Source organism: Pristis pectinata, chromosome 5 (assembly GCF_009764475.1).
Source record: "Pristis pectinata isolate sPriPec2 chromosome 5, sPriPec2.1.pri, whole genome shotgun sequence".
Taxonomy (NCBI): Eukaryota; Metazoa; Chordata; class Chondrichthyes; order Rhinopristiformes; family Pristidae; genus Pristis; species Pristis pectinata.
In genome coordinates this window covers 44,920,501-44,931,657 of record NC_067409.1, presented here as the reverse complement: position 1 = coordinate 44,931,657, position 11,157 = coordinate 44,920,501, and positions in this window count along the sequence as shown.

The window sequence follows — 11,157 nt, the reverse complement described above, 5'->3', positions numbered from 1 at the left end:
TATCTTCTGACAACGGTGGTTGTTGAAGAAGCCCTTCCTCATGTTTCACCTTATGGCTTGCGGAACTGAACTTTAAGAACCATTCCGGAACTGGGAGTTTTGGACTTTGCCACACACACACACACACACGAAGAGTTTAGTTTTGGGGTTAACGTTCAAGGTTTAACATTTTTGAATTCTAACATAGTAACATTTTTACTTTTATTTTATGTATTATCATAAATAGTGATTAATAAAATAGTTTTTAACACTGAATCATGCTCAGTGTGTTTCTTTTGTTGCTGGTTCGTGACACATGATTAACCTGTATGTGTTATTCTGATAGTGTTGCACATCAACCTCGTGTGGTCTGCCCCCCACATTGTAATGCCAGAGTGAATATTGACCAAACTGTTCATTGGCTTGTTGCTTTAGCAGGAAGCCCATTACAACCATGGCTTGAGCTGTCTGAGTTTCCAAGACAGCATCCTGGGCTTCCTTGAGTGTACTCAGATGTTTGATGGAACGGATTGCCATGCAGTAAAAGCTATTTGTGTTGCAATAGATACAGTGACATAAGCAATCAAACCCTGCATCATGGTGGATGGATTCCAAACACTGTGCAGTGTTCTCTGCCAAGTCAGTGTTGGACTCTTTGTGCTCCTTGACATTGAGCATAGGATTTTTTGGCAGGCTTTCTAGTGCACTCCTCAGCCTTCTACTGAGTTGGTGGCTGTTGGTACAAGACTATATAATTCTGTTGCATCTTCGGTGCTTTTTTTCACTTCTGAAATGAAAAAGGGACAAGGGTTAATTAGTATTGAAGGAAGGGGAGGGAAAAAAGATTAAAACATACAGATGCACTTGTCCCTTTCTTGTTCTTTCCTGCTATCTGCTGGTATGCACAACCTTTCCTTGCAAGAAAGAATGAAATGTGTGATTAAATGTCATTCAGTATGTTTGAGTGATGTGGATGTCTTTTTGAACGGTTGCCAGTATGTATGAGCTGTGAATCGTGGCTGGAACGCTTGCAACGAGGCAAACTGTGTGAGGATGAGATAAGGAACACATACTTCAGGGCTGAATAGTAATTGATAAAGTTTGTTGGGAGGCAGAGGATGAATTGAGTAGTGGATAAAACTGGTGGTGCAGATGGTAGGATATGTTACTTAAGAGAATCAAGTTAGCTTGCCAGATTGTCAAGCTTCCTCTGCTGAATCTTGTTGGAGCACGACTCCTGGCATTTATTTCCACTGCTACTTATTCTGACTGCTTCCTGAGCATATGTCAGGAGGGCTCCTACGACACTGCAGATTCAAAGTGTCTCTCCTTTCAGACCCTTCCACCAAAATATGCAGTGCATTGTCTGAAAAGCATGATGCTATTTCATTTTCATTTTCATCTGTGGCTCTGAGTATCACAGTCCAGCTGACTTTTGCAAAAATTCCCACTTCTTGAATTCACAATACAACTCCCCTTTAAGAGGAAGAGGCTGTTCAGTGCTATCCACAAGTGATGTTGGATACATTGCCAATAAACAGTGCAAGAAATGCTGGATGCTTGCAGTTTGAAACTGCAGACAGGATGAATTTAATATATTGCTTGCAACCCAACGAAAAGAATTTAAATTATTGCATATCAAGATCCCCAAGTTTGTTTTCAGAGATATCAATTTAACCTTCATAATATTTAAATAATGTGCTAGAAAATACCTTACTTGCTATATTCATTAGCCACATAATGATATTAAATTATAATTAATTTAATTACTGTTTATGACATTACAATATTTTGATGAATTGTGTTGGGAGTTTATTCCTGACCCATGGCCCTTATTTAGATACCCCTATGATAATTTCTTGTACTTTGCTTGTCAAGAGGCCAGAATGCTTTACATTTATCCAGAAATCCATTTGTGCTTGGTTAGCTAGACTGTCTTAAAACCAGTTGGCTTGTTTAAAAATGTCTCCTCAAAGTCTTCATTAATTTCAAGGAACAGAGCCATCTGGCAGACTGTTTAAATCATCTTGAAATGAATTGATGGTAGCTGTCAAAGAGGCTGAAAAATATATTTTAAGGATGGACTTATACACAACTATTTGTCAAACAGATAACCTATTATTGGTATATTATATGGAAGTGAGATTTCATATTATATATCTAAACATCTGGTGGTCCTAGTCAAAGAAGATTTCTTCCAATATTTTGGAAGTGTTTTTTCTTTAGCTAGTACCATTTAAAATAAATTAATTAATCATTTGTCTCATCACTGTCTGTAAGTCACAGCACTTTAAAGCATTTCATAGCATGTAAATGTAGATAGACCAATCAGTGAAGGAGCCATACTAAACCTTCATACTAAATGAACCAGGCCATGTGATTGGGGTTTCAGTGGGAAACCATTTTCTGAACAGTGATCACAACTCCTTAAGTTTTAAGGTGGTTATGGATAAGGATAAATCTGGACCTTGGGAAAAAGTGCTAAATTAAGGGAAGGCAAATTAAGACAAATCAGGCAGGTGCTGGGGAGAGTGGATTGGGAGCAGCTATTATTGGATAAGTCTACATCTGACATGTGGGAGTCATTTAAAGACCAGCTGATCAGAATTCAATACTGGTATGTTCCAGTGATGTAGAAAGATAAGGTTCAGGAACCTTGGATGACATGAGATATTGTAAATTTAATCAAGGAAGTAAAAGAAGCATATGTAAGGTTTAGGAAGCTGAAATTGGACAGGGCCATTTAGGAATATACAGTGGCATGCAAAAATCTGGGCACCCCTGGTCAAAATTTCTGTTACTGTGAATAGCTAAGTGAGTAAAAGATGACCTGATTTCCAAAAGGCATAAAGTTAAAGATGACACATTTCTTTCATATTTTAAGCAAGATTACTTTTGTATTTCCATCTTTTACAGTTTCAAAATAACAAAAAAAGAAAAGGGCCCGAAGCAAAATTTTGGGCACCCTGCGTGGTCAGTACTTAGTAACACCCCCTTTGGCAAGTATCACAGCTTGTAAACGCTTTCTGTAGCCAGCTAAGAGTCTTTCAATTCTTGTTTGAGGGATTTTTGCCCATTCTTCCTTGCAAAAGGCTTCTAGTTCTGTGAGATTCTTGGGCCATCTTGCATGCACTGCTCTTTTGAGGTCTATCCACAGATTTTTGATGATTTTTAGGTTGTGGGACTGTGAGGACCATGGCAAAACCTTCAGCTTGTGTCTCTTAAGGTAGTCCATTGTGGATTTTGAGGTGTGTTTGGGATCGTTATCCTGTTGTAGAAGCCATCCTCTTTTCACCCTCAGCTTTTTCTACAGACAGTATGATGTTTGCTTCCAGAATTTGCTGGTATTTAATTGAATTCATTCTTCCCTCTACCAGTGAAATGTTCCCCATGCCACTGGCTGCAACACAAGCCCAAAGCATGATTGATCCACCCCCATGCTTAACAGTTGGAGAGGTGTTCTTTTCATGAAATTCTGCACCCATTTTTCTCCAAACTTTCCTGCGTCCTCACCACAAAATTCAGCGTCAGAAGTTTGCAAAGGAACGTCTAAACAAGCCTGATGTATTTTGGAAACAAGTCCTGTGGACTGATGAAGTTAAAATAGAACTTTCTGGCCACAAATGAGCAAAGGTATGTTTGCACTGGTATCACCAAAGGGAAGGACATGGAGGACAGTAAGATCTGTGTGGGGTATGCTAATATTCCAGGGCATATCGATATCAAGAAGGAGGTGGTGTTGGGCCTCTTGAAGAACATAAAGGTGGATAATTCCCTAGGGCCTGATGGAAATGATCCCAGCTTATTGAGAGAGGCAAAAGAAGAGATTGCTGGGGCCTTGACAGAGATCTTTGTACTCTCTCTAGCCACAGGTGAGGTCCCAACACCGTTGTTCCTTTGTTTAAGGGCAATAGGGACAAACCAGGAAATTATAGGCCAGTGAGCCTGACATCAGTGGTAGAGAAACTAATGGAAAAGATTCTTAGGGATAGGATTTACTCACATTTGAAAAATTGGTATTAAATTTATTATTGTCACATGTTCTGAGATACAGTGAAAAGCTTTTGCGTGTGTGCCATCCAGACAGATCATTCCATACATAAGTACTTCAAGTTAGTACCAAAGGAAAAACAAAATAACAGAATGCAGAATACAGCTTTACAGTTACAGAGAAAGTTCAGTGCAGGTAGACAAGTAAAGTGCAAGGGCCACGATGAGGTAGATGAGAGATTAAGAGTTCATCTTTATCATATAAGAAGTCCGTTCAAGAGTCTTATAACAGCAGGATAGAAGCTGTCTTTGATCCTCGTGGTATGTGTTCTCAAGTTTTTGTATCTGCCCGATGAGAGGGGGGATAAGAGAGAACGACCAGGATAGGATTATGTTGTTCCTTGATTATGTTGGCTGCTTCCCCGAGGCAGCGGGAAATGTAGACAGTCAATTAAGGGGAGGCTAATTTCCGTGAAAGACTGGGCTGCATTCACAACTTTCAGCAATTTCTTGCAGTCTTGGGCAGAGCAGTTGCCATGCCAAGCTATGATGCATACGGATAGGATGCTATCTATGGCGCATCTGTAAAAATTGGTGAGGGTCATTGGGGACATGCTGAATTTCCTTAGCCTTCTGAGGAAGTAGTGGTGTGCTTTCTTGGCCATAGGGTCCACGTGGATGGACCAGGACAGATTGTTGGTGATATTTACACCTGGGAACTTGAAGCTCTCAACTATCTTCACCTCAGAACCATTGATACACACAGGGGTGTGCACATAGAACATAGAGCAGTACAGCACAGGAACAGGCCCTTCAGCCCACAGTGTCTGTGCCAAATATGATGCTGAATTAAACTAATTCTCTTCTGCCTGTACATGACCCATATCCCTCCATATCCTGCATATTCATGTGTCTATCTAAAAGCTTCTTAAATGCCACTATCTTATCTGCTTCCACCACCTCCTCTGGCATCTCGTTCCAGGCACCTGTGTAAAGGCATCTGTGTAAAAACTTGCCCTCATAGATCTCATTTGAACACTCCTCCTCACCTTAAATCCATGTCCTCTAGTACTTGGCATTTCTACCATACTACCGTGTACTCCGTCCCACTTCCTGAAGTCAATAACCAATAGGGAAGTCCGGTTGCAGCTGTATAAAACTTTCGTTGTGGCATGTTTGGAGATGGTATGCAGGTCTGGTCGCTACATTGCAAGAAGGATGTGGAGGGTGCATAAGAGGTTCACCAGGATGTTGCCTGGACTAGAGAGTATTAGCTGTAAGAAGAGATTGGACAAGCGTGGATTGTTTTCTCTGGAGCAATGGAGGCTGAGGGGAGACCTGACAGAAGTTTATAACAGTATGAGAAGCATTGCTGGTCAGAGTCTTTTTCCCAGGGAGGAAATGTCAAATACCAGAGGGCATAAGTTTGAGGTGAGAAGGGGAATGTCTGAAGGAACTGTGCGAGACAAGTTTTTGTTTTCCACACAGAGAGTGGTACGTGCCTGGAACACACTGTCAGTGGCGGTGGTGGAAGCTGGTACAACAGTGGAGTTTAAGAGGCATTTAGACAGGCACATGGACATTCAGGGAATAGAGGGATATGGATCATTTGCAGGCAGATGGGATTAGCTAGAATGGCATTATGGTCAGCGCAGGAATCATTAGTCAAAAGGGCTGTTCCTACGCTCTACTCTTCTATATTCTAAATGGAAATCTTACTGGTGAGATGAGTTGAGATAATCTGGACACCAAAGCAGCACAACACCAGACAAAAGTAGGTTAAAATAAGGTTAATGGGAATCAAAAGCTTCATCATCTGGGGACTAGAATCATTCTTGTCATAATGAAAGATTGTAATGAGAATGTGAAAAGGTTCTTTTTGAATGCAACTGTTGTAGACATGGTTCCAACCACAGCAGCTGGGATATTTAAATTAAAACAATCAATTAATTGCTGGAATAAAAAGCTGGTCTCAGCATTAGTGAACGTGAAATGAACCATTTGTCATAAAAAATACATCTAGTTTATTCATGTCACATAATCACAGAAAGATTACAAGAAGGAAGAAGGCCATTTGGTCCATCAAGTATGTACTGGCCTTACGCATGCGCAATCCAGGAAATCTACTTCCCTGTTCTCTACCTACAGCATTGCAAAAATTTTCCTTTCAAGTCCTTATTCAAGATCTGTGGAAATTTGTTTCTCTGTTTCTTTTTCACTAATTGACTGCTTTCTAATTGACACACAAAGCCACAGCAGTGGTGATCATGGTGGAAGTGTAAGGCACTGACAACATTGCTGAATATAATGACAGCTAATCCTGATCAAGGGGGCAATAGCAGCACAAAATGGACAGCCTGTGTGGCTTGAGATGCTCCTAGGCGAGTAATTTTGGCGAGGACCAGCACAATTCTTATGTAGAAGAGTGGGATTATGTAGATATAGTACAGCTACTGGAGTCATTTCATGTGTGTATAGATCACAAGATCACAAGACAAGGGAGCAGAAGTAGGCCATTTGGCCCATTGAGTCTGTGTCAAGGAAAAGGGAAAAAAGAAAAAGAAATGAGAAATTGGGGGGGGGGGCAGGAGCAAAAAAAAACACACACTATTCTAACCCCAATTTCCGGCCTTATCCCCATATCCCTTAATACCCCGACTATTTAGATATATGTCTATCTCTTCCTTAAATGACTCCAATGATCTGGCCTCCACTGCTGTACCTGGCAAGGAATTCCACAAATTCACCACCCTCTGGCTAAAGAAATTTCTCCTCATCTCTGTTTTAAACCTGTACCCTCTAAGATTGTGCCCTCTAGTCCTGGACTCACCCACCAAGGGAAACAGCCTAGCCACATCTACTCTGTCCAGTCCTTTCAACATTTTAAATGTCTCTATGAGGTCCCCTCTCATTCTTCTGTACTCCAGTGAGTACAGTCCAAGTGCCGACAAACGCTCATCATACGTAAGCCCTTTCATTCCGGGAATCATCCTCGTAAATCTCCTCTGAACCCTCTCCAACATCAGCACATCTTTCCTAAGATATGGGGCCCAAAACTGTGCACAGTATTCCAAGTGAGGCCTCACTAGTGCCCCGTAGAGCCTCATCAACACTTCCTTACTTTTATACACTATACCTCTCGAAATGAATGCCAACATAGCATTCGCTTTCTTTACCACCCATCCGACCTGGTGGTTAACCTTTAAGGTATCCTGCACGAGTACCCCCAACTCCCTTTGTACTTTGAATTTTCTCTCCTTCTAGATAATAATCTGCTCATTTATTTCTGTTTCTAAAGTGTACAACTGCACATTTCTCAACATTGAATCTCATCTGCCATTTCCTTACCCATTCTCCTAAACTATCTAGGTCTCTCTGCAATCTTCCTGTCTCCTCAATACTCCCTACTCCTCCACCTATCTTGGTGTCATCCGCAAACTTAGCCACAAAACCATTTACTCCATCATCCAAATCGTTAATGTACAAGGTAAAAAGAAGTGACCCCAACACCGACCCCTGCGGAACACCACTAGTAACCGGTAGCCAGCCAGAACAAGATTCTTTTATTCCCACCCTTTGCTTCCTGCCAACCAGCCAATGCTCCACCCATTCTGTTATCCTACCTGTAATTCCATGACCTCTCATCTTATTAATCAGTCTCTTATGCGGCAACTTGTCGAAGGTCTTTTGAAAGTCTAAATACACAACATCTACTGCCTCTCCCTTATCCACCCTACCTGTGATTTCTTCAAGAAACTCCAATAGGTTGGTCAGGCAGGATCTTCCCTTCACAAAACCATGTTGGCTAGGACCTATCTTGCCTTGCACCTCTAGGTATTCCATAACCCCATCCTTGAGGATCGATTCCAATAACTTTCCCACCACTGACGTCAGACTAATAGGTCTGTAATTTCCTTTATGCTGCCTCCCACCTTTCTTATACATGTATGTGTGCACATTGGTAAGAGAGCTCCCTATTGATTCAAAACATAGAGATCAAATTAAGAAAGACGTTGTGGTTAGTTTAATGAGTCAGAAGGTGCAGCATTAAACTAAATAGGTACTTGAGTGATGGGAAATCTTGCATATTCTGGTGAGCTATCATCAGTTATGGCAAGAATGGCATCAAAAGGACATGCTCATTAGAGCACTTGGGTGCACAGATTCAGGCTGGTTACATGGATGCCTTGGTGGATTTGATCAGATGCATTATCCCTTCTGTTCACACATAGGGCACACTAAATCATTATCTTAGAACAAATAACGTAGTGGAAATTAATGGTACTTGTGAGAATGTACCTGCACAAAATGATGTTATACACGAGTGAAAGAATTCTATTTGATTAACTGAAATGAGTTCAAAGACATATAGAATGTCAGCAAATCTTCTAATATCCTGGAACGAGGAATCACAAATCAGGTAAGACTGTGAGCAAGTACATTGCTTCATTGAGGAACCAGTCTTGTTACTGTGACTTTGCCAATTTCTTAGACCATGATCTGCTTGACAAGTTTGTTTGTGTGTTTAATCCAAGAGCACATTATATCAAAGTTATTAATTGCCCAGAATCTCATTGTTGATTTTGCATGTCATACAATAACATATGTGGAAATATCGTCAATGAATGATTTTAAAAAATCATCTAATATAAGCTAGAAATGCAGTGGTCAATCGTTGATCAACAGTGAAGACTAGGGTTCCAAACCAGAATCTGAAACACATGATAAGACTGACAAGAATAGTCGCTACATATATAACCCTTAGCAGGGACATCTAAAACAAGAAGGCATAGGTTTAAGGTAATGGGTAAGGGGTTTAGTGGGCATCTGAGGAAGAACATTCTTCACCCAGAGAGTGCTTGGAATCTGGAGAACACTGCCTGAATGGGTGGTAGAGGCAGGTACTCTCACCATCTCTTAGATGAAGTTACAAGAGCACTTAAATTGCCAAGGCATAGACAGCTACAGACCAAATGCTGATAAATGGGATTAATGTAGATAGGTACTTGATGATCAGCATGGACAAGGTGGGCCGAAAAGTATGCTTCTGTGCTCTGAGACTCTATAATGGAAGCCATCCACTATATGCTTGTCAATTCAAAATGACAAGATATTTTAAATGTAAGAAAAACAGGCACACATCCTCAGTGTGTATGTCTAAACCTGAGACAATTGGCCAATACCACTCCAGTAGAGTGATTGTTTTCTCAAGAAGGGAATTTTCACAGCAAAAAGACACATTGCGCAAGTTTACATGGGATTGAATCCAGAGACTGCGATGGAATATTGGGCTTGCATGCCATTTGTACATAGAGGAGGTGAGTCTTTGTCAATTCACAACTGTACGACCCATGCAATGAAATTTGCACGTGATGCTTTAAATTATGGTTAAGACCTGTTATTATTTATGTAATAGACAATGATCAAGAAAAAAACAATTTTGTTTGCGTCACATATATTGATGAGGAGTGAGGTAAATTGTACTTAATTTGAGAAATAAACATTTTTTTATTTGGAATGGAAAGGTTTCTATTCCCATTGGGCAGACCTTTTACTTTGGCCGCAGTCCTGAAGCCTTTGTCGCCAATTCTTAGTTGCAAATCGACAATACTTACAATGATTGTGTCAAGAATGCAAAGATGGGCTCTTCTCTTTGAGGTTCCATGATCAAATATAGAACTTCAAAACATAATGCAATTGCAGAAGCGTTGTCAAGGTTACCATTGGAGAATTCAGACACAGGCACTGAAAGTGTGATTTTCACATTGAAAATAATGGGAGATTTTTCAATTTACAGCAATGGAGATGGTTGAGTATAAAGAAAAAGATTTAATTCTCAAATGGGTTTATAAATAAAGGGATGTGTTGAATCTCACAAATGCTCAGGTGAATACATGAGATCAAGCAATGTAGCCAATGAAATACCTTTATTTTGCAATCACTGTTTTAACGCATGAAATACAGCTGTCAATCTGCATACAGCAAGATCTCACAAACAATGTGAAAATGACCTATAATGTATTGAAAGGTTCAATCTTCAGCCTATTTGTATAGCCTATACTGCTTGGACCAAATGTTTATATTATTACTCCAGTTCCGCTATCATACTTAATGTGGTTGACCATAGCGTAATGACGTGACATAAGTGTTTGCATATATGATACATGTGCCCTGTAGTTAGAGACGGTGGAATAGACAAGGTGCATATATTCTATCAGTTCTCCATGTCTCTTAGTGGTTCATAATATTCTTGGCACCACATGCCATTCAAATAAGCACCCACACAAAATTACACTTTGGTGACAAGGACATGAAGAATGTATCTCATATGAAGAAATGGCCCTCAGTTTCACTAATTTCTATTTGAGTAAGTTATAAAATGGTATTAAGCATATATCTGTTTCACCAAATCAGAAAGCATCAAATGGCACAGTACAGAGATCATTGAGAATTGTCAAAGAAGCACTAAAAAAACAAAGGTTTCTAAGCGTAACACTGAAACATAGATTAGCAAACTTTTTGCTAAACTTCAGCACAATGTCACATTCCACAACAGGTTATAAATGCACCATAGACAAATGACACGATTGAGCTTGGCTCAGCCAAATTTAAGTAAGAGGGGAAAGTAAGTAGTTGAGACAGAAACACAATTATATCTCAAACATTTTAAACAATATGAAAGAGTTTACGCATTAACACCACCTTAGAACTATGACACTTGAAAACAGAGTGTGGAAATTATGGTTGAAATGTGTGATGTAAAGGGACACATTGTGAAAACACGAGTCAGAATTATAAATCCTGCAAGTTATATACAAGAAAATATCAAAGAGCTATGTGATCATGGGAGTATCCCAGAACTTAATCCAATGGATACTGTAGAAGAAATGGCACAGAAATTCTACTCAATTGAGTCAAGAAGTAACACCTTCCCCAAGATAAGAACTGGATACAATGCCAAAATCACTTCATTTGAGATCAATGAGACTCACAAAACCTATAGATGTTTTAAATATTGATCTTTTCTTTCAAAAAGGTAAAAACAGTGCAGTATATGTGAGTATACTATGATGTCTGTGTACATGAACAGAATAATTGGAGAGAATAGATTAAACAAAATGCATGTGTTTTAGCAGTTCTCTGCTAAATGTGCTTAGTGATTCATTATATTCCTAGCACTATATGTAA